This window comes from Rhinoderma darwinii, chromosome 7, assembly GCF_050947455.1.
Source record: "Rhinoderma darwinii isolate aRhiDar2 chromosome 7, aRhiDar2.hap1, whole genome shotgun sequence".
NCBI lineage: Eukaryota > Metazoa > Chordata > Amphibia > Anura > Rhinodermatidae > Rhinoderma > Rhinoderma darwinii.
In genome coordinates, this window is record NC_134693.1 from 137,560,762 (window position 1) to 137,585,913 (window position 25,152).

Consider the following 25,152-nt stretch of genomic DNA (forward strand, 5'->3'; position numbering starts at 1 on the left):
AGGCATTAATATCTATCTCATATCTATCTATCTATCTATCTATCTATCTATCTATCTATCTATCTATCTATCTATCTATCTATCTATCTATCGATCTATTTATCTATCTATCTATCTATCTATCTCTCTATCTCATATCTATCTATCTATCTATCTATCTATCTATCTATCTATCTATCTATCTATCTATCTATCTATCTATCTATCTATCTATCTATCTATCTATCTCATATCTATCTCTCTATCTCATATCTATCTATCTATCTATCTATCTATCTATCTATCTATCTATCTATCTATCTATCTATCTATCTATCTATCTATCTATCTATCTATCTATCTATCTATCTATCTATCTATCTCATATCTATCTATCTATCTATCTATCTATCTATCTATCTATCTCATATCTATCTATCTATCTATCTATCTATCTATCTATCTATCTATCTATCTATCTATCTATCTATCTATCTATCTATCTATCTATCTATCTATCTATCTATCTATCTATCTATCTATCTATCTATCTATCTATCTAATTTACATCTTGTAGTCTGATCCAGCAGTCATATGTTACTCTCTTCCGCATGGAAAAACACATGTCTGTAGGATCAGACTACACAGGGTTTGTTTGTAGTCTGTAACCATGGAGACACATAGGTCTGTATAGGAACTATATACACAATCTGGTAGGAGATTTTTTTTAAAGGAATTGTTTGATGACAACAACCCCTTTGTAAGCGGAAGTCAAAGGATGAGCTGATCGTTGTGAGTCCGGGTTTTCTAAGTCTACGGCTATCACCTGTTATTGCCTGGGGAATTCGCATTCTGCGGCTATGTAATATAATACACGGATGGGCCGGTTTCACCAGAGTTCGTACAGAGTGTCTCTCTGTTCTGGCTCATAGTGTGGGGTTACAAATGGGAATCCCCCCTCTTTGACCTCTATATACCTATATACCCTTATACGGCATAGGGACAGGGTTTGTCTTTATGAGACAACACTTCTTTTTATTTTGGATACATTGAAGTAAAAAAATATTGGTTTCAAAAGTGGACACAGCTTTTAAGAAACTACTTCCAGCATGACCTTGTGAGGTTCCTTGGTGTCTGAAGTTGGGAAATGGCTTTATATTCTTGCAGATTTCTGTTGATTGTGATTATCCGGGATGACGTCATCGAAACATCATCAGGATGAAAATGCAGATCGTTCCCCAAGACACGGCTCCTGAGCGAGGAGAAAACAGAGACGTGAATTAGGGTTTTATTAAATGGAAAGTGCTGCTAAATGCTCACCTGAGATTATACAGGGGCCGTTTTAGTCCAAGTGCAATTTATTCCCGAGACTTTCTGTCCACTTAAATCCAGTTTTTCTAATTAGTTTGCTTTGTCTCTATCTCAGAGGGACCGGATACTGTGTTCAGCTTTTCTACTTATTCTTCAATCTATTTATTTTACAGACAAAATGCTGCAGATATTATAGAAACAATAAGAGTGTGGAAGGATCCGAAACTTCAGAGATGATGATTATTACAACCATGTTCATTCATTCTATCTAACTCTCATATCTATCTATCTATCTATCTATCTATCTATCTATCTATCTATCTATCTATCTATCTATCTATCTATCTATCTATCTATCTATCTATCTATCTATCTATCTATCTATCTATCTATCATCTATCTATCTATCTATCTATCTATCTATCTATCTATCTATCTATCTATCTATCTATCTATCTCATATCTATCTATCTATCTATCTATCTATCTATCTATCTATCTATCTATCTATCTATCTATCTATCTATCTATCTATCTATCTATCTATCTATCTATCTCATATCTATCTATCTATCTATCTCATATCTATCTATCTATCTATCTATCTATCTATCTATCTATCTATCTATCTATCTATCTATCTATCTATCTATCTATCTATCTATCTATCTATCTATCTATCTATCTATCTATCTATCTTTATTGCCTGTTTCTCTATCTCTGTCTATTTGTCTTCCTACATCCTTTGTATTGTTCATTTAGCATAAGTGTTCAGAAAGTTAACATTTTTCAAATAAAAAGTGTTGAGAAGTTTTACATGCAATATCCTTCCTGACCACGTGGTGTGCTATTAACAGGAAACATGCATACATTGTGATAAGAACTATCTAGGTACTGTCTTGCCAGGACCTTTTAGATAATATCAACTTTAAAGGGGTTATCCACTACTGGACAACTGATGACTTATCCACCAGCTAGGTCATCAGTATATCATCAGTGCCGGTCCAACACCCGGACCCCGCACCAATCAGCTGTACCGGCTGCCTCCGGGCACTGGACGTCCATGCCAGCAGTTGGCTCTGGCCACGGAATAGTGGCCGTGCTGCAGTACTGCAGTATTCAAGTGAATAGAAGCGGACCTGCAGTTCTGCTATGTACGGAGCCAACTGCTTCCGGCTCCGTACATTGCATAATGTGCAATAACATCCGGTGCCCGCTGGCAACTAGAGCAGCTGAACGGTGCGGGGTCCGGGTGTCGGACCAGCAATGATGACATACTGATGACTTATCCGGTGGATAGGTCATCAGTTGTCCGGTAGTGGACAACCCCTTTAAATGACATGGCATAAGAAGCCATTCATCGCTCCGCTAATGTTCAGGACGGGAACTTGACTTATTCTTAGCATTGCTGCTTGGCCTTCCCTGATCTGGCTTTTATAAGGTGTCTGACTGATGTGCAAAGATATTTTTTTGGAGCAACGCCAAAAAGCTAAAAATATTGTTAGTATGGTTTAATTTGCAGGCTGAAAGAAGACCAAAGCTGGAATAGAAAAAGAAAGGGCTCGAAGGTGAGTTGATAAGATTATTATTCATTTTCCTTGTATTATATAAGGAACCAAAAGGAAGAAAGACCATATTACAATCCAAAGATCCTACTAGCTAGCTTGTCTAGACTATGACCATTTCTAAAACGTTTTAATGAACATGAGAATGGTTGACGCCATTATTAGGTGTAAGAAGGAACAGGCCCATGGTGGCTCTCAAGAAGGATTGGTCCCAATGTGGACATCCAAGAAGGAACAGACCCATGGTGGCTCCCAAGAAGTTTTGGTCCCAATGTGGACATCCAAGACGGAACAGACCCATGGTGGCTCCCAAGAAGTTTTAGTCCCAATGTGGACATCCAAGAAGGAACAGACCCATGGTGGCTCTCAAGAAGGATTGGTCCCAATGTGGACATCCAAGAAGGAACAGACCCATGGTGGCTCCCAAGAAGTTTTGGTCCCAATGTGGACATCCAAGAAGGAACAGACCCATGGTGGCTCTCAAGAAGGATTGGTCCCAATGTGGACATCCAAGAAGGAACAGACCCATGGTGGCTCTCAAGAAGGTTTGGTCCCAATGTGGACATCCAAGAAGGAACAGACCCATGGTGGCTCTCAAGAAGGTTTGGTCCCAATGTGGACATCCAAGAAGGAACAGACCCATGGTGGCTCCCAAGAAGTTTTGGTCCCAATGTGGACATCCAAGAAGGAACAGACCCATGGTGGCTCTCAAGGGGGGTGGTCCCAATATGAACATCCAAGGAGGGACCAATGTGATGTTGTAATTACATGCAACATTTCAGTTTTTGTTACTTTTAAGCAAAAAAAGACTGAAGTTTGCAGAGATTTTATGTTTCATGGATGGTTTTGCTCGTGTCCTGGAGGGATTTCGAGGGTTATAAAAACCACATTTACTTAATCTGAAAATATTTGTCACAGGTTTCAATTCTTCTTATCGCTCCTCTATTTCCTGTGCATCATGTTCTCCCAGCATGCACTGCGGCCATTTCTTACGGGTCCCTTGCCTCACGTCATTAAGAGAGCCAAGGACAATGCGTAGTCTCAGTATCATTAAGGACAGAGCAGCTCCATTGATCTTTGCAGTTTTTCTTAATGAACTACATCTCTTGATATGAATGTTCTCATTGCTGTTGAGGTGCGACGCCTTTTATCTGATTCTAGCGAGGACTCTCAGCATCCTTGTAGCTCCTGAATTCTTTATCTTCTCGGCTCACACACTCTCCATGCAAATGTGGAGGAGGCCGGAGCCCAGGCTGGTGCAGACTTCTAATGAGCTCAGTTTTGCTGAGACAACACAGTGGACATTCGCCTGCCCTGGCATTGTGAGCCCACGAGGGAATGGGGCAATGCAATAGAGTCAGCATTCTTTGCCGGGCCGCCACATCTTTTTTGCCTCCTTCAGGTCTGCTTATTAACATTGAATTCTTAGGGGTACTGTGGAGTAAATTAAGAAGACTGTGAATTTATTGTACTGTACTTTTCCAAGAGAAGAAGTGTGTTGAAACTTTTTGTTTTTTTTCTTTCCATAGGAGATGAAAATACAATAAAAAGCCCGATCAAGTTCTAAGTCATCAGAATCGTCTGCTGGGGTAGCACGAGGGGTGGGTGAAACTTACAAAAAACGTTTTCAGTTATATGATGTGTTTGTCTTTTCTTCAAAAAGGAAGGAACTAAGTCAAAGATAAATGTGAGGTTCTTCATATGGATTTGAGTGGCAACTCGTTCAGGTGGGTCCGTACTCTGACATTGAGCACAGGACCAGTGATGTAGCTATAGGAAATGTAGAGGTAGCAGTCGGAAATTGGGCCTAAGGGGTACAAAAAACCCTTCTGGCACATAAGAAGACATCAGTATAATAAGTGGCCCATGGTAGGTGGGTCCCTGTTACAGATTTTGACTTGGGGCCCAGGAACTTCAAGATAAGCCTTGGCACAGGACTATGGGATGACCAACACTACGTCAACACAGCACCCACAAGATTAGGTGTTCAGCAGCCCAGTGGCATCCCTGCCACCATGCTAACCTCCATCGGCTGGAGCTGCCAAGCAGTGGCTAAGGAAGCTGTACAGCCCCAAAGTTTTAATCTCCTTTTACATGCAGATCTGCATTCAGAATCCCGCAATCGTGAGATTTGTGGTCCTGAACCCCCCGAACCTCCACACTGCTCAACCGCAGTGAGAGGGACATTGATTGGAGTAGCAATCGAGCAGCCGCTCCGCTCACAGTCTATGGGAACGATGGAATCACCCGAATACAGAACTCGGATGTTTCTGTTAGTGTCATAGCCATTGAATGGAGCAACAGGGCACATGCACGATCACCGCTTCATTCAATGTCCGAGGAACAGGAACATTAGGTTGAGGATATGGGCCCCTTGTTCTCGAATAGTTCCTCATAGAGCACCCCTTGTCTCCCTAACAATCCACAAGTAATTGTGAGCCATGGGATTCATTCATTCAGTCCCTTACATGCAATCTAATGGACAGTGGGAAGCTGCTTATAAAATGAAGGTGGGCCGCCTAGACTACTCGGCCTGTGCAACCGCACAGGCTGCAGGTATGTCTGCCCCACCTATGGAGATTAGATCATTGTCTGTTTACAAGGACAATTAGCAGAATTCTGGAAGTATCTTTGATGTGAGTATAGGACTGCCTACCAGGACATGCCATAATTTAGAGAGAATATTTTGACACTGTATGGCCCTCTTATGTAGACACTGTATGGCCCTATTATGTAGACACTGTATGGCACTATTATATCAGATGTGTATGGAATTATGCAGGCACTGTATGGCACTATTATTTGGGCACTCTATGGCACTATTATGTGGGAACTGTTTGGCACTATTATGTGGGAACTGGAATTATTATGTAGACACTGTATGACACTATTATATGACATCTGTATGGAATTATGTAGGCCCTCTATGGCACTATTATGTGGGAACTGTATGGCACTGTTATGTAGACACTGTATGACACTATTATATTAGATCTTTATGGAATTATGCAGGCGCTCTATGCCACTATTATGTGGGTGCTCTACGGCACAATTATGTAGATATTGTATGGCACTATTATGTGGGAACTGTATGGCACTGTTATGTAGACACTGTATGACACCATTATATGAACTCTGTATGGAATCATGTAGGCCCTCTATGGCACTATTATGTGGGTGGTCTATGGCACTATTATGTAGACATTGTATGGCACTATTACATCAGAACTGTATGGAATTATGAAGGTACTATATGGCACTATTATGTGGGAAATGTTAGGCACTTTGATGTGGGAACTGTATGTCACTATTATATGAGATCTGTATGGAATTATGTAGGCACTGTATGGCACTATTATGTGGAAACTGAATGGCACTATTATATGAAATATGTATGGAATTATGTAGGCGCTGTATGCACTATAATGTGGGAACTATATGGCAATATTATGTGGCAACTGTATGGCACTATTATATGAAATCTGTATGGAATTATGAAGGTACTATATGGCACTATTATGTGGCAACTGTATGGCACTATTATATGAAATCTGTATGGAATTATGTATGCGCTTTGTGGCAGTATTATGTGGGAACTGCATGGCACTATTATGTGGGAACTGCATGGCACTATTAGGCTATGTTCACACGGAGTATTTTGGGGGAGGAATATCTGCCTCAAAATTCCGTTTGGAACTTTGAGGAAGATATTCCTCTCCCTGCACGCCGATTTTTGCGGCGATTATCGCGCCGTTTTTCGCCCGCGGCCATTGAGCGCCGCGGGCATAAAACAGCGAGAAATACGCTTTCTCCTGCCTCCCATTGAAGTCAATGGGAGGTCAGAGGCGGAAGCGCCCGAAGATAGGGCATGTTGCTGCTTTTTCCCGCGAGGCAGTTTTACTGCTCGCGGGAAAAAGACGCCGACGCCTCCCATTGAAATCAATGGGAGGCGTTCTCGGGCCGTTTTTGCCGAGTTTTGCGACGCAGTTTCCGCGTCAAAAAACTCTGCAAAATACCCCGTGTGAACATAGCCTTATGTGGGAACTATATGGCACTATCATTTGGGAACTGTATGGTGGCACTTTTATGTAGGCACTATATGTAAATATTTTTTGGCATTGTGTGGTACTGTTGCATAGAAGGGCCCTGCCTGTGTAGACCTTAGTCCAACCTTCAAAATATATGCAATATAACTCACGATAAGTACAGAATAAGTAAAGCAAACAATCTAGACTTAGATAAAGATTTAAAGAGAAAATGTAATCAATGAGCAAAGTCAGAAGAAGTCATTGGTTGAGATGCATTAGCTGGGGCCCCTGACGATCTCTTAACATTCAGGTCAGAAATCTTCGGATCCCCTTGTTCTGTTCACGTGTGGAGCATCAAGATCCGTCCACAGAGCTTGGAAGTCCAAAGATCTCCAAACTAAAAAGATGAAGGGGCACAAAACAAAAGAGTACCACCAGGACCCGTCATTCGGGCAATTACTGGGGGTTCAAGCTCATAGACACCAACCAATGACATCTTTAATGACATGTCAAGAGATAAAAAAGTGACATTTTACCAAAAATTGATAAATGTTGTTAAAATGGTGCCAGGCTTTAAGAACAGCAAATTAAAGGATCTGATGGAATCGTGCAAATGTGTATCAGCTCGTAGGAGACAAACACGGACCGTAATATATCGACAAGCAGAACGTTCCGTGATTGACACCTTAAAGCTACAACGGGTTCAATCATTTTTGTGTATTAAGGTCAAAGGTTTCTGATTACACAGACAGGTGAGGATTTTGTGCGGTCCCCTCCGTGCCCTACAACTTCACCCTCCAGCAGGAAGAACAATACCAGATGCAATACATTTCAGATGGAAAATAATCTCGGCAGCATCTTGTGAAGGCAGCGAAGTAGGAATGAAAGGGTGGCACATGGGGTCAGGGCGAAAAATTCCTCATTATATCTTAATCTGAGATTCTCATTTTATTCCCTGGCCTTGCCGGGCACCTATGTCAAATTAAACTTAAAGCACTTCTGAGTGTTACATGGGCAAATGCATAATGAATCAACCTTTTGCCATTCATGTGAATCCAAAAGAGTTCACAACAAGACGGGTCAAAGTGGAAATTAATTTTTCATGGTTGCGATGCAGCAATTAACCCTTTCTGTGGAAGAACAGGCCGGGCGTGAAAACTTTAGTTGCATCCTTCATTGTAGCTATCACAGAATTACATTGTTATAGGGGTCCTACACAGGTGCCCAATTGGCTAGAATCAGGACGGTAGGCGACACTCGAAAATATGCACCCCAACTCGATTTTGCCCCTGTGCAGGCATCGGGGAAGCAGGGAACTATCTAACAAGTCCTATTACAATCTTGCTCATGTCCGGTTCCTAACTTAAAGGGGTTTAATTTTTATTACTTAGAATAAGTCATCAATATCTAATTAGTGAGGGCAAACTCCTAGCCCCTCGTCGATCACCTGCATGAAAGAGCTCACCTTCATGGTTTACTCAGGCACAGCGCCTTATCTTCCGTTGTGGCGGTGCCCGGTACTGCAGCTCAGTCCTATTCACTTGAATGGGACTGAGCAGCTGTATACTGCAGTACCAGGCACAGCCACAACCAAATGTAGGGCGCTCTGCCTGGTAAACAATGAAGGAGGAAAACCCCTTTAAGGAAGGAAGGGGGCTGGGACAGGACATAATCAAGCTAATAACAGTTCTTGGTAGATAATTCCCCCTCTGCTTCATGCAGCTGTGGGGTTTTGGATTTCAGAGACCCCACCGATCAGACATTGACTGACTATACTAAGGATAGAGCATCAATATCCCAATTACTGAAACCCCTTTAATTGAAGGGGTTGTATAGGATTAGAAAAGCATTCCATCCTTCTAGAAACAGCGCCACTCATGTCCACAGGTGGTATGTGGTATTGCAGCTTAGTGCCATTCACTTCAATATAGCAGAGCTGCAATACCTGATAAAACCCACAAACAGGTGTAGCGCTGTTTTTGGAAGGAAGCAGCCATGATTTTCTAATTCCATAGAACTCCTTTAGGGCTTAAAGAAACAGCGACACACTTATGCAAGTGGCTGCGTCTAGTATTACAGCTTAGCCTCATTAAAGCGTATGGTAATGAGCTAGGGCTAAGCTGTAGTACCAGCCACAGCCACATGAATGAGAGGGGCGCTGTCCTCTTTTCCTAATCCTAGGATCCCCTTTAAATAATCGGAAAATCATGAAAGATTGACATCAAAATCATGAAAGATTAAAAATTGTATAAAGGTCCCATGCTGCATCATGGGAAATTACATAAAATTGTTGGAGATTGAGACGCATTTTCTAGTGATGGGATAATGGCCACGAGCTGCTATAATGTAGAAACCATCCTGTAACAATGTGCAGGTCAGGAAGACATATGGAGACTATGTAACAGAAGGACCACCAGGTGTGATCGAGGGGTCCTGTAGGATTTACCATCCTTACCCCTCCTCAGCTTTCCTCCCCTACATTGCAACTCTGTAGCCTTCATCTCCCGACCTTGATACAACGTCTCCATGTCTGAAGATCTAGAGTTCTTCTCCTCGGTTCTCTGACACGTGGGGCGACTTCTAAAGGGCGCACATTTTGTCTTTAACCTTTTTTGAACATTTTTTTTGTGCTCAGAATTCAGCCGTTCCCTTCATCAGAGTCTCCCAACGCTGCCCTTATCAACCTCATTCCCCTGACTTCTCCTTCCGGGGGCTTGAATTAATTCTTCAGAAAGAGATAAGGTAATTTATTCCAAAACATGTTTTTTGTGCATAATCATAAGCCGGAATAGGATGGATGAGCTCCCCAAGAGTTGGAAAGTTTTGAGCTAGGCAGACGGGCAAAATGCATTATATTTAACACTTCAACTTCTGGTCATTATCATAGGGCGCCAGGTTTCCTAAATTTACACAATACCTCCAAGTGTTATACCCAATGCTCAGGCCATGAGTTCTGTTTCCCTTGATGTTCTTGCATATTTGTTGAGTTTTACATAGAATCCGATGCCCATCGTCCTGTACAAACCTCCAACCCATGGCTGAAAATATGAACCAATCCCCAGGTAATTATCCTGACTGAGAACAATTTCCATTGACTTCTACTCAGTTAGGCTGGATTCACACGAGCATGTTCGGTCCGTAAAGGACGGAACGTATTTCAGCCGCAAGTCCCGGACCGCACACACTGCAGGGAGTTGTCCCGCAGCGAGGCAGGGACTCCTAGCGTCGTACATAACTATGATGCTAGGAGCCCGGCTCCCTGCAGTGTGTGCGGTCCGGGATTTGCACCCGAAATACGCTCCGTCCTTTACGGACCGAACATGCTCGTGTGAGTCCAGCCTAAGGGTATGTTCACACGAGGGCGTCCGTTACGGCTGAAATTACGGGGATGTTTCAGCCTGAAAACATCCCCGTAATTTCAGCCGTACCGGCATGTGCAGGCGCTTGAACGCCGCGTCAATTACGGCCGTAATTAGCGCTGCTATTCATTGGAGTCAATGAATAACGGCTCCAATTACGGCCAAAGAAGTGACAGGTCACTTCTTTGACGCGGGCGTCTATTTACGCGCCGTCATTTGACAGCGGCGCGTAAATACACGCCTCGTGTGAACAGACAAACGTCTGCCCATTGCTTTCAATGGGCAGATGTTTGTCAGCGCTATTGAGGCGCTATTTTCAGACGTAATTCGGGGCAAAAACGCCCGAATTACGTCCGTAAATAGGCCGTGTGAACATACCCTAACTCTTACCACAGTTTTGGATTGCAGTAAAGTTGCGTCAACTTCAACTTTGTTTCTAAATCATGGAAACATTGAGACTATGTTGACGATGACCAGGGCTAGGCTCAATGTCACAGCAGACAGGCCAGCACGCTGTCGACAATTGGAATTGTGTGTGATCCGACACTACAACCCAATAGCTGAAGCTGATATGCCAAAATGCTATAAAATGTCCCTTGGTTTGACTTATAGGGGTTGTCCACTTTTTTCAGAGTTTCCTGTGTTAGATCCCCAGAGATCATCTGCAATCTGTGAGAGAATCCACCGGCAAGTTTTCAATTTCTCTACAGCGCCACTACAGGGGAAATGAGGCATTACACAGAGCCTATTGAAATGAATGGAATGTTAGTGTAAGGCACGGACACGTAGGGTACTCCAGGGCAAGAGAGGTCGACCTCTTATACATCACAGTCCATATACCACAACATAGGTCAATGTCTCCGTCTATGAACCCAAAATGCAGCTTCTCCCAAATAAATCTGTCTGGCAAGCGAGAAACACAAGACTAACTGACTCCTGTTTGGCAGATCTACTCTTAAAGTGCAAGAATTCGTGGCAAGAGCAGCGACAAAATGTTTTTATAATTCCTGGATTGCTGTTAATTGCCACCAAATTTAGTTACAAGTAGAAATATATTAATGTGCATCCATATTCATCAGCAGCGCAGCATCCAAAGCCTCTCACGTATGTTCACTGCTGAAAATAGACCGGTGGCTCCTTATATCGTTTTATTAATCATTATCAACCCTTCATCACAGAGCAATGACATGCCACGTAGCGTAGTACAAATAACACCGCCATACACTGCGCTCACTGTCTCAGCCGCGCTACCAAACTAGAGAAATATGGAGGCGCATGTGTCCAGAGCCAATTCACATGGAAACCAATTTATGTGTGTTGGTTGGAATTAAATGCCTTGCAACACTTGGGGTATAAAACAAAAATGGCCCACCAACATTTGGGGTGAAAGACAACAAAATAACTGACACTTGGGGTACATTATAATGACACTTGGGGTACAGAACAATAACACACTGACACTTGAGGTACAGGATAATGACATACTGACACTTGGGGTACAGGATAATGACACACTGACACTTGGGGTACAGGATAATGACACTGACACTTGGGGTGCAGGATAATGATACACTGACACTTGGGGGACAGGATAATGATACATTGACACTTGGGGGACAGGATAATGATACATTGACACTTGGGGGACAGGATAATGATACACTGACACTTGGAGTACAGGATACTGACACTTGGGGTACAGGATAATGATACACTGACACTTGGGGTACAGGATAATGATACACTGACACTTGGGGTACAGGATAATTATACTGACACTTGGGGGACAGGATAATGACACTTGGGGGATAAGATAATGATACTGACACTTGGGGGACAGGATGACACTTGGGGACAGGATAATGACACTTGGGGACAGGATAATGACACTTGGGGTACAGGATAATGACACACTGACACTTGGGGGGACAGGATAATGACACTTGGGGTACAGGATAATGACACTGACACTTGGGGGGACAGGATAATGACACTTGGGGGACAGGATAATGACACTTGGGGTACAGGATAATGATGACACTGACACTTGGGGACAGGATAATGACACTGACACTTGGGGGATAGGATAATGATACATTGACACTTGGGGGACAGGATAATGATACATTGACACTTGGGGTACAGGATAATGATACACTGACACTTGGGGTACAGGATAATGATACACTGACACTTGGGGTACAGGATAATGATACACTGACACTTGGGGTACAGGATAATGATACACTGACACTTGGGGTACAGGATAATTATACTGACACTTGGGGGACAGGATAATGACACTTGGGAGATAAGATAATGATACTGACACTTGGGGGACAGGATGACACTTGGGGACAGGATAATGACACTTGGGGACAGGATAATGACACTTGGGGTACAGGATAATGACACACTGACACTTGGGGGGACAGGATAATGACACTTGGGGTACAGGATAATGACACTGACACTTGGGGGGACAGGATAATGACACTTGGGGGACAGGATAATGACACTTGGGGTACAGGATAATGATGACACTGACACTTGGGGACAGGATAATGACACTTGGGGTACAGGATAATGACACACTGACACTTGGGGTACAGGATAATTATACTGACACATGGGGGACAGGATAATGACACTTGGGGGATAAGATAATGATACTGACACTTGGGGGACAGGCTAATGACACTTGGGGACAGGATAATGACACTTGGGGTACAGGATAATGACACACTGACACTTGGGGGGACAGGATAATGACACTTGGGGTACAGGATAATGACACTGACACTTGGGGGGACAGGATAATGACACTTGGTGGGACAGGATAATGACACTTGGGGGACAGGATGATGACACTGATACTTGGGGTACAGGATAATGACACTTGGGGTACAGGATAATGACACTTGGGGGGACAGGATAATGACACTTGGGGGACAGGATGATGACACTGATACTTGGGGTACAGGATAATGACACTTGGGGTACAGGATAATGACACTTGGGGGGACAGGATAATGACACTTGGGGTACAGGATAATGACACTTGGGGTACAGGATAATGACACTTGGGGGGACAGGATAATGACACTTGGGGGACAGGATGATGACACTGATACTTGGGGTACAGGATAATGACACTTGGGGTACAGGATAATGACACTTGGGGGGACAGGATAATGACACTTGGGGTACAGGATAATGACACTTGGGGTACAGGATAATGACACTTGGGGTACAGGATAATGACACTTGGGGGGACAGGATAATGACACTTGGGGTACAGGATAATGACACTTGGGGTACAGGATAATGACACTTGGGGGACAGGATAATGCCGCCCTGTCACATATGTGAATACTGGTGGTTTCTTCCTCAGGATATTCCCCTGTGTATTATTTGCACTTCTGCAGAATATTCCTGGACTCGGGCACGCTTGGCATTTTATTCTCACAGGTCATGAGCACTTTGCCCGCAAAACTGAGGTGAGCTGTAAAAGTTTCTTCTGTTCCTCGGACAGGACTGACAGGGGCTGATCGCTTGAAAAGGGCAGAACTCACCCTGGCCCGGGGTGCCCTATCAATCCTACAATGCGGCGCTGCCGTATATTCTTTTGCTTAGTCTTAAATAAACGCCTCAAGTCAAGAAGCCCAAAATGTTTCTAATAAGGTCACCAGCAACATCCTCCTAATAGCAGAGAACATTGTGTGTTGTGTATTTTAAGCTGAAAAAGAGCAAACTAACCTTTCTGTAGCTGTCAAGAAAACACGGCGTGGAGTGAAGACTGTGACCCACTTAGACAGCTCGGGTTTGGCAAATCTAATTCTCAGTATTGGGTCCTATTAAAACACACAGAGGAGCTGCTGCAAACACGGGACCTTGGATCGGGAAAGGAATGATTGATTCCGTGTCTCAATGACTGATTCACCTAAAGTGGTCTCCAACCTGTGACGTTCCAGCTGTTGTGGGACTGCAACTCCCAGCATGCCCTGACAGCCTGCGGGGAGTTGTCATTTTACAACAGCTGGCGAGCCGCAAGCTTGAAACCACTCACCTAATGGTTCAGCCTGTTCTGTTTAATCAGACCAATTTACAGATACAGTTATATGTATATGTACTGATCATGTATACATTTTACTATTATAAACCTATAGAAGGGGGTGTAAATATTTTTTTGCCTTATTTAAATTATTATGTGCGTCATACTTTTTAAAGATCTGCACAATGGTTATTAAAGCAAATCTCTCAGGTCTCCTATATGAGGGCAGCATGGGATAGAGACGAAGACGCTGAGCTCGGGGATATATAGTTTTCTATGATTTGATTCAATATTTTCATGTAAAAAGCTGCTTAACTGTCCTGCTACCCCCTCCACTTATAGAGAGAGCCTGTGAGTCCTTCTTGCCCCACCCACACACCCAAACGCCCAATCAGCCATTGTGGGCGGGATAAGAAAGACTCACAGGCTTTCTCTGTGTGGGCAGGGTAGCAAGACTCATAGGCTTTGTCTATGTGTGGACAGGGTAGCAGGACTCACAGGCTTTCTCTATGAGTGGATGGGAATTGCAGGACTCACAGGCTTTCTCTATGCGTGGGCAGGGTAAGCAGGACTCACACACTTTCTCTATGAGTGGGGTGGTCTAGAAGGACACACAGGCTTTCTCTATAAATTCTTCCCATGGATAGCAGGATTCACAGGCTTTCCCTATGAGTAGGGGAGTCTAGTAGGACTCACAGGCTTTCTCTATCAGTGAACATGGATAGCAGGACTCACAGGCTCTCTCTATGAGTGGTCGGGGGAAGCAGGACTCAGAGGCTTTCTGTATGGGTAGGTGAATCAGGACTCACAGGCTTTCTGTATGGGTAGGTGAATCAGGACTCACAGGCTTTCTGTATGGGTGGGTGGGTGAAGCAGGACTCACAAGCTTTCTGTATGGGTGGGTGGGTGAAGCAGGACTCACAGTCTTTCTGTATGGGTGGGTGGGAGAAGCAGGACTCACAGGCTCACTCTATCAGTCATGGCACCAGTTAAACAACTTTTTAGATGAAAATATTGAATCAAATCATAGAAAACTATATATTCCCGAGCTCAGCGTCTTCACCTCTATCCTTTGCTGCCCTCAGAAAACAGACAGATCCACTTTAAATATATGTTGGTTTTAGGACAAAATGTCCCATTTACACGTGTCCATTCCCTGCACCACATCTGCACTGGTACACATGGGTGTGTGGTTCCATGAGTTTTTGACACTTAGTTCTGGATACTGGTTGTGTTTTTGTTGATTTACTCATAGACAATGATGCAAAACTATTTTAATGCTTCCATATACTTAAGTTCTGCTTAGAAGAGTTGATAGTGTTCATTTAAATGTTGAGTGAAGTTCTCCTTTGAATAAAACATGACAAAAAAAAATATTATTTTACAAGATAAGACCATCACAGTAGAATTAGATGAGATCTTAAAGGAGATATCCAATCAATGACCTTCTGAGATGCCATAGACACATATCAGAAGATCACATGAATGTAGTCCACTAGCTCAGACCACCACCAATTTCCAGAAGGGGATGCTCCACTATATGGACCCATGGACCTCATTGGAACCATTCAGAGATGGAATTTACTGTAAAGCTCCGACTCATCATGCTACGCAACAACAACATTTACATAAATGATCAGAGAATTCCTGGGGTGTTCATCTTTGAGTTTTGAGGGTATTCCGTCATCTATAGTTCTGGAAATTGACAGAGGTCCGAGAACATGATGAGATCTTCTGACATGTCTATATGCTATGTCAGAAGAACACAATGGGTGGAGTTCCCCTCTAAGTATTGGTTATTTCAGGGGCAAAATGATAATATCATGAGCTCTTAATATTTAATGTTAGCTGATCAACCAGTTGGCATCAATGGTGGTCACCGGCTAACACCTGCAGGCAAAGGACCATCCAGTGGTTTCCATCATCTTGAGGTGGAGCAGGACTCTGAAGGACTTCTCAGCTACCAGACCTTCAGGAACCTTGACCGCTCAGTCTGGCCTTTGTTATTTTTTATTTTATTTTATTACCTTAGCCCGGCTTCATTCAAAGTCATTTTCGGGAAATCCTCTTGGTCCAAAGCTCAACTTATACATCTGATGAATGTAAAAATATTCCTAGGGTTTTCGGTTTTTAACACTTAATGAGAATGTCTGGGTCCTGTTTTTGTTGTAAATGATTGAGACTCCACACTTCACCCTGTACATCCTTATAGAGTATTTGGTAGAGTCTTTCCCTGTCAGTAATATGGTAATGTGAGTATTCCTATCTGTTCCTCATCAATGTTAAATGCTTGGAAGGTCACGGGCAATAAACCTCCCTGCCACTCACTAACACGGGTGGGATTTGGCTCCCGCCTTGGACTATATTTCAGAAATCCTTTCCACTCCCTGCTGCTATATTGACAAATCCAATTTCTGCTCCTTCTCCAGATCCGGCTGCACCTTCCCTCCGTTGGTCTCATTTATTTCAATTTGCTACGCTTTCTGTCTGCTCCTCATTATTTAAGGAAGAAAAACAATTCTGCAATGTGAAATTTAAATCCAAAATAAAAAAAGGAAAAAGTGAAGAATGCAAGTGAAGTAAATCCGCGGCGTGTCCAGGGATTTATACGGCAGGTCTCCTCTTCCATTACATTGTGGTGACATTTTGTATTTCAATAGTAGAGAGGCGTTGTATTGAAAATTCCTGGTATATTTTGGTAGTAAATCGGGCTAGGTGAGAATTTTTAGTACTCATCAGAACTTTACCTCCATTGAGCCAAATTGATATACTATGAACTAATATTACAGGGCACTTGTCACATAGGTGATAGTCAAGTTATGGTCTGTTGCCTATCCATGACCTAATGAAGTCGAATCTTCCATCTGAAGTCCCATTGATCAGACTGAGGTTCTATCTTCTCTGAGTACAGAATGTGACATGGAGTATGTACCCATCTAGATAACTTGGTAAGTACAACAGCACAACACACAAACCCAATGGATGGACCCAAGACCGGCAGTATGTCCGATGCCGCTATATTATGTTAGCGCTCCTCCTCCCATATGGTGTACAGTCATACAACGTTCAAATAACCAAACTATACAGTGACTCATTATACAGTATGATGTTGAAATAATAGTGCCATATAGTGGCCAAATATCTCTTCCATACAGTTGCCTTGATAATAACGCAATACCGTCCTGCCATCACCGACATACTATAGATTGTACAAATCTGTCTAAGTAGCAGTGCCACAAAATACTCCCATAGAGTGCTCAAATAATACCAACATACCAAGACCATATAACAGCTTTATACATAAAGTAATCTAATAACAGTGCAATACGATGTGTAAAAAATGCTGCCATGCAATTTACTGTTTATTGGGTGGAAAGTACTAAACGATTTACTTTAGTGGCGTAAGAAAGTTAAAAATCTTGTTGTACGCCCTATCTGTGTTAAAATTTGCAACTTTTCACTCCTTTTTATCACTTTTGTGCTGAGAAAAGTAGGCGGGTGTTAAGTGGGAGGGGGCGGAGCCATCGTGGGTCTAACGATAGCACAAATCTACGCCAGCTCATAGCAGGTGTAGATTTAAGTTCCTGGCGAATGGACAATCAAAGATATGCCAAATTTATTAAGAGGCGTTAGGGGCATTTCATGCTGACGTACTTTGGTTAAAGACTGGCGTATCCAGGGGTGTAGCTAAAGGCTCATGGGCCCCTCCTCAACACCACCAGACCTCTGCGCACGCCTATGCCCACCCGCCTTGCCCAAAAGCCCCCATGGATGCCCCCACAGTATAATACCCTCCATTGCTGCTTCCACAATATAATGCCCCCACACAGTATAATGCTCCTCATAGCTGCCCAACACAGTATAATTCGCCCCATAGCTGCCCCACACAGTATAATGCCCCACCATAGCTGCCACCATATCAGCCCCCTCCCATACCTAGTATAATGCCTCCATTTTGTGCCTAATAGAAATATAATAAAATAAGTACTTCTCCCCATTCCCATGATGAGTGGAGGATCCTTCGCCTCCTTTGGCCTGTGCTATGAGTGACTCGGCGTAGACAGGCGCCATGATGTCACTTCATCGTGCCTGTCTGCGCCGAACTGCTCATGGCTCACGGCACAGTGAATGCTGGAGTAAGGAGCCGTCAGCTCCTTGCTCCAGCATTGAATTCAACTTCATCTGTGTCCTGAGGACGCAGATACAGTTGTAACCGGGACCACCGCGGTCAGCACTGTGTAGCAACAGCACCCCCCCAGGCTTAAGGGCCGGTCACAACTGCAACCATTGCAACCCTTATAGCGTATGAAACATCGTGCCCCCCATGGTGCACAAGAATTCTGGCTCAAATTGTGCCAAAAAACTGGCACACATTTACGAAGGGTTTTAGGCACATTTTGGACTATGAAAGTGGGCGTGGTTTGAAGTAAACGAAGGAGTGGCTTAATAAAAAGGAGGTGTGACCTAAAATACTAAATAATTTTGGCACAAAAAAAAAGGTCTAAATTAAACCCACCAAGAGGTGGCGTAAAATTGGACAAAAGTGTCTAACATGTCTAGCAAGATGCACCCAATTTACCACTGTGTGATAAATTTGGTGAATTTTCTGCCTGTCTACGTCATTAAGTCATGGAACCCAAAGGCTCTTCATTTTTTTTATCAAGCTGCTTGCCGTCTCATGGATGATTAGGTCAGTAGTTCTTAACTAGGGTTCTTGGAATTTTGGTTGTTCTGATTGGAGGTATCCCAGACGACAGCAAAAGCAAGAGCTTTAGAGTAAGAATTGGGTTGAGTGTTTTCCATGGATTCTAACTCTGCTAAAAAAAAAAAAAGGTGAAATAAGCTACAAAATAAAAATAATCACCCTGCTTGTGTCGGTGGTTAACACTTCCAATGCCCGGCAGCTGTTTGTCAGCCCCTATCTTCTCGATGACAGAATCAATAGCCTTTCCTGGCTTCAGGGTTAAATTTTTGCTTCCGTTAATTGCATTGAAGCCCTCAGTCGTCCCTTTCTCTTTGATCTCCCATACAATAGAATGCATCAACAAGAAGACTATCGGCCTCCTCAGTGAATAATAATCAGAGGCAGTGGCGGCAAACATTATCCATGGAAAGCCATGCCACACAGGCAAATGGGACTTTAACATATCCACAATTTACTCTCTGTCACCGCTTATTGAATTTTGATAGCTCAAATGAATAATACTGAAGGAAGCGGGATGTGTGAAGATGGGAATAAGAAGACCTTTAGCAGCCTTAGAGCAGATAAACAAAATCAAATAGATGTAGAGAAGACAGAAAAGCTATTCTGGAGGCAGCCGCCTTATACAGATGACAAACACAATTGGCGGCTTTTATAGCAATAAACAAAAACATGCTTTCAAAAAAAGTTGGATGGGTCATTTTTGTATCTGGACAAAGTATTGAAATTCATGAATTTATTCCTTCAGAATGACAGGGCTTGCATGGCAACCACCTATCCACTGAAAACGGGAACTCCGGTCCCGCTTGTTTTCGGGAATGGCCAGGGTGTAACTGATATGGGAATCTAATTTATCATACTATAAAAGTATACAAGAAACTTTAAGGAAATACTCTGGCAAGGGGGATACAGGTTCCAGCAACTATCTCTAAGTGTTACTCCATTGACCAAGTCTTCTGTTTCTAAGAGAAGAATGAACATATTTAGATGGAAAAAAAAATCAATTATTTAGTTTGGAGTCGAATAAGGCCTCCCAATAAATAAGTGCAAGTTTTACCAAAATTTTCCTTTAAAAATAATGTCCTAAAATGACTTTCATGACACGTCAATCAGAGGTTCCCATATCTCCCTCTCAATACAATCGAGAAAGACCATGAGGCCACCTCTGCATTACGGGTTAGGACTTTGTCTTACCCATTCTATGGATTGGCAAGGGTCCAGCAGTTGGACCATCATGAATCCCAACAATGAGCTGGTTCAAGTCCTGACCTTTAAACTAGAGGTGAGTGACCATAGGGTGACCTTCTTTTGAAATGAGTACAATTTTCATTAAATTCCCATCACTTCTATTTATTTCAATGGAATATCCCACCAATTTCCAGCCACCTTTTCATTAAAAGTGGAGGCCAGCTTATTTTTGGGATCGGTGGGGTCCAGCAGCTGGACCTTCAAGAATCTCAACAACGAGCATGTCCTAGTTCTGACCCTTTAACTAAAAGGGACTGGATGGTGACTCCCTTAAAATGAATGGAAGTTGAATGAGGTCTCCATCACTAACATCCATTGCAACCTTCCATTGAAGGTTGGGGCCAGCTAATTCACCAATCCCGCGAATGATTCGCTACGAAGACATTTGTAGCAGTCACCATTGAAATTAATGGGAGTTACAAAAACTCCAAAATATATATTTAGCAATCCCTTTTATTTATATGTATGTAGTGATCTAATTAAAAGAGAGGGGCAACATTAATGACCATTGTGTTGGAGATTTCTCTGAGAAGCACCAATGTGGGGTTGGATATTCTATAGAGCGGTGGTCTGCAACCCGTGGACCTCCTGCTTTTACAAAACTATAACTCCCAGCATGCCCTGACAGCTTGTGGTTGTAGTTTTGCTATAGCTGGAAGGCTGGAAATATCTACAATCGAGCATTGCATCGTTTTCATTTTTGGAATTCAGGGTGGTCCAAGCTATAAAATAAGGTTTATTTCCTCTTTAAGTTTTTATCTGAGCTATAGAATTGAAGGGGTTAATAAAATCCTCATCAGCAGCGGTAAGAGAACATTATACAAATCACAATACACAATAATACTGACCACCAGTTATTTCAAGTCCAAAAAAGAAAATAAAGCAAATTCCCTTCGGCCTTTCCAATGAGCTTTGCCAATTGATTGCAAATTGCACAAAACATCCAGCGGAAATGCGCTGCCACATGTAAATTTACCGGAGTCGTTTTTATAATGGGATGAATCAATTCCGATGCCATTTCCCAGAATTTTTAGAATTTGAAGAAAATTCCATGCACAAGAGAAATAACGAGATTGGTCTAATTGTCCTCACCAATGGTTTATGTCTTAATCAGGTAGAGAGGGCAATGATTCCGAATTTAAATATTTTTATTTCATAATTAGATCCGGCTGCCACCTGAACGGAGCAAAACACTGTCCTCGAGATTATAAACAGTGAATCAAACCACATAAGCCATGGAGATAAAACCAGGACTCGTCCCAAATACCATCCAGGAAACAGTTGGAGCATTCAGCTAATTGTGTTTTCAGCTACTTCTCGCTTCCAAATGAGGAATTTATAACAATTTATGTCCATTAGAATAAGAGGAAAAAAAATATTTTTATTTAAAAAACAAAAAGTTGTTATAATGTTTCTGGAGTATTTTTTCTTGGAACTCTGCTTTTTGCTCTTTTCCTGTTACTCCTCCTGGAAAGGTATCAATAAATTGACAACTGGGTGTTCAGTAATGCCACACAGGAGACCTGACAGCTCCTCTATACTACACCACACAGGAGACCTGACAGCTCCTCTATACTACACCACACAGGAGAGCTGACAGATCCTCTATACTACGCCACACAGGAGACCTGACAGCTCCTCTATACTATACCACACAGGAGACCTAACAGCTCCTCTATACTACACCACACAGGAGACCTGACAGCTCCTCTATACTACACCACACCACACAGGAGAACTGACAGCTCCTCTATACTACACCACACAGGAGAGCTGACAGCTCCTCTATACTACACCACACAGGAGAGCTGACAGATCCTCTATACTACACCACACAGGAGAGCTGACAGCTCCTCTATACTACACCACACAGGAGACCTAACAGCTCCTCTATACTACACCACACCACACAGGAGAGCTGACAGGTCCTCTATACTACATCACACAGGAGACTGACAGCTCCTCTATACTACACCACACAGGAGAGCTGACAGATCCTCTATACTACATCACACAGGAGAGCTGACGACTCCTCTATACTACACCACACAGGAGAGCTGACAGATCCTCTATACTACACCACACAGGAGAGCTGACAGATCCTCTATACTACACCACCCAGGAGAACTGACAGATCCTCTATACTACACCACACAGGAGAGCTGACAGATCCTCTATACTACACAACACCGGAGAGCTGACAGCTCCGCTATACTATACCACATAGGAGAGCTGACAGCACCTCTATACTACACCACACAGAAGAGCTGACCGCTCCTCTATACTACACCACACAGGAGAGCCGACAGATCCTCTATACTACACAACACAGGAGTACTGACAGATCCTCTATACTACACCACACAGGAGAACTGACATATCCTCTATACTACACCACACAGGAGAGCTGCCAGCTCCTCTATACTACACCACACAGGAGAGCTGACAGCTCCTCTATACTACACCACACAGGAGAGCTGACAGCTCCTCTATACTACACCACACAGGAGAGCTGACAGCTCCTCTATACTACACCACACAGGAGAGCTGACAGATCCTCTATACTACACCACACAGGAGAACTGACATATCCTCTATACTACACCACACAGGAGAGCTGCCAGCTCCTCTATACTACACCACACAGGAGAGCTGACAGCTCCTCTATACTACACCACACAGGAGAGCTGACAGCTCCTCTATACTACACCACACAGGAGAGCTGACAGCTCCTCTATACTACACCACACAGGAGAGCTGACAGCTCCTCTATACTACACCACACAGGAGAGCTGACAGATCCTCTATACTACACCACACAGGAGAGCTGACAGATCCTCTATACTACACCACACAGGAGAACTGACATATCCTCTATACTACACCACACAGGAGAGCTGCCAGCTCCTCTATACTACACCACACAGGAGAGCTGACAGCTCCTCTATACTACACCACACAGGAGAGCTGACAGCTCCTCTATACTACACCACACAGGAGAGCTGACAGATCCTCTATACTACACCACACAGGAGAGCTGACAGATCCTCTATACTACACCACACAGGAGAACTGACAGATCCTCTATACTACACCACACAGGAGACCTGACAGCTCCTCTATACTACACCACACAGGAGAGCTGACAGATCCTCTATATTACGCCACACAGGAGACCTGACAGCTCCTCTATACTACACCACACAGGAGACCTGACAGCTCCTCTATACTACACCACACCACACAGGAGAACTGACAGCTCCTCTATACTACACCACACAGGAGAGCTGACAGCTCCTCTATACTACACCACACAGGAGAGCTGACAGATCCTCTATACTACACCACACAGGAGAGCTGACAGCTCCTCTATACTACACCACACAGGAGACCTAACAGCTCCTCTATACTACACCACACCACACCACACAGGAGAGCTGACAGGTCCTCTATACTACATCACACAGGAGACCTGACAGCTCCTCTATACTACACCACACAGGAGAGCTGACAGATCCTCTATACTACACCACACAGGAGAGCTGACAGCTCCTGTATACTACACCACACAGGAGAGCTGACAGATCCTCTATACTACACCACACAGTAGAGCTGACAGATCCTCTATACTACACCACCCAGGAGAACTGACAGATCCTCTATACTACACCACACAGGAGAGCTGACAGATCCTCTATACTACACAACACAGGAGAGCTGACAGCTCCGCTATACTATACCACATAGGAGAGCTGACAGCACCTCTATACTACACCACACAGAAGAGCTGACCGCTCCTCTATACTACACCACACAGGAGAGCCGACAGATCCTCTATACTACACAACACAGGAGTACTGACAGATCCTCTATACTACACCACACAGGAGAACTGACATATCCTCTATACTACACCACACAGGAGAGCTGACAGCTCCTCTATACTACACCACACAGGAGAGCTGACAGATCCTCTATACTACACCACACAGGAGAGCTGACAGATCCTCTATACTACACCACACAGGAGAACTGACAGATCCTCTATACTACACCACACAGGAGACCTGACAGCTCCTCTATACTACACCACACAGGAGAGCTGACAGATCCTCTATACTACGCCACACAGGAGACCTGACAGCTCCTCTATACTACACCACACAGGAGACCTGACAGCTCCTCTATACTACACCACACCACACAGGAGAACTGACAGCTCCTCTATACTACACCACACAGGAGAGCTGACAGCTCCTCTATACTACACCACACAGGAGAGCTGACAGATCCTCTATACTACACCACACAGGAGAGCTGACAGCTCCTCTATACTACACCACACAGGAGACCTAACAGCTCCTCTATACTACACCACACCACACAGGAGAGCTGACAGGTCCTCTATACTACATCACACAGGAGACCTGACAGCTCCTCTATACTGCACCACACAGGAGAGCTGACAGATCCTCTATACTACACCACACAGGAGAGCTGACAGCTCTTCTATACTACACCACACAGGAGAGCTGACAGATCCTCTATACTACACCACACAGGAGAGCTGACAGATCCTCTATACTACACCACCCAGGAGAACTGACAGATCCTCTATACTACACCACACAGGAGAGCTGACAGATCCTCTATACTACACAACACAGGAGAGCTGACAGCTCCGCTATACTATACCACATAGGAGAGCTGACAGCACCTCTATACTACACCACACAGAAGAGCTGACCGCTCCTCTATACTACAACACACAGGAGAGCCGACAGATCCTCTATACTACACAACACAGGAGTACTGACAGCTCCTCTATACAACACCACACAGGAGAGCTGACAGATCCTCTGTACTACACCACACAGGAGAGCTGACAGCTCCTCTATACTACACC